This window comes from Atta colombica, unplaced genomic scaffold, assembly GCF_001594045.1.
Source record: "Atta colombica isolate Treedump-2 unplaced genomic scaffold, Acol1.0 scaffold150, whole genome shotgun sequence".
NCBI classification, from domain to species: domain Eukaryota; kingdom Metazoa; phylum Arthropoda; class Insecta; order Hymenoptera; family Formicidae; genus Atta; species Atta colombica.
Window position 1 is genome coordinate 753,436 of NW_017259240.1, and position 970 is coordinate 754,405.

General features: G+C 34.1%; 1 protein-coding gene across 1 annotated transcript in view; it reads left to right on the forward strand.

Annotated features, from left to right (window-relative positions):
• Nucleotides 1-970, forward strand: part of LOC108685306 (protein apterous-like) — a 45,558-nt gene that overhangs the window by 39,415 nt on the left and 5,173 nt on the right. The gene's annotated exons all lie outside the window — the stretch shown is intronic.

The window sequence follows — 970 nt, forward strand, 5'->3', positions numbered from 1 at the left end:
AGAGAGTGAGAGAGTGAGAGAGTTAGAAGAGACAACCGCAATCAAAATTGGGAAGAAATTAATTAAAGAAATAATTTTCTGAAAATTATTTAGAAATGCTAATTTATTTCACGAATCTATCAAATATTCTTCGCTCGTCACTTTTCGTCCCGATACTCGGATGCGTCGTAGTCTCCGCGATTCTCGGATAGAGTTATCGACTAGGCTCGGTTTCAAGTACGAGCGATCACACTGAGCCGCAACGCGACGGAAGCGAGTTCTAACGTTGTTTGATGCGTATCACAGCTCATTAGTTTCTCGAGTGCAAAGAGGCGGATTAAAGCGGGGAAAGGGGAAGGGAAACACACAGCGTATGCGAAAGGCCCGTGGATACATAGCCAATTACAGCTCTATGCAGCAAATAGTTTACAGGCACGATACCTTATTCACAGCCACGTTGGTCTATCGCACCTCTGCCTACAAGGATGATACCGTCGACATTGCGCGATTAAGCTCGAGCAAATTGACTCGGCAGGATGAAACACAAATTCGTATCTAATTCGTTCAATTCTTCTTCCAAATTAGCGGAATCTTCACAAAATAGCTTTTAGATGATTAAACTACGTGTTGACTATCATATATGATAGTTATATGAATCAGCGTTTCATTAAGAGAAAACTTTTTGATAACTATAATTATATATCATTCTAATTATGACTATTTTACTGCTATAATATTAGTAATAATTATATTTGTATATCGACAAATAAATGTAATTAACAAAGACAACTAACAGAAAATATCTATATGTATAATTATAGTTTATATTATTATCAGAAAAATAGTTGCAATTGTTATAATTTAATTGTAATTTATAGTCTCAAAAATGACTATATATTATAGTAATTATAATAATTTTTATGATAATAATAATTGTAAAAAAATTATAGTCATTTTCGTTTGTCAACCATACACACACACACACACACAC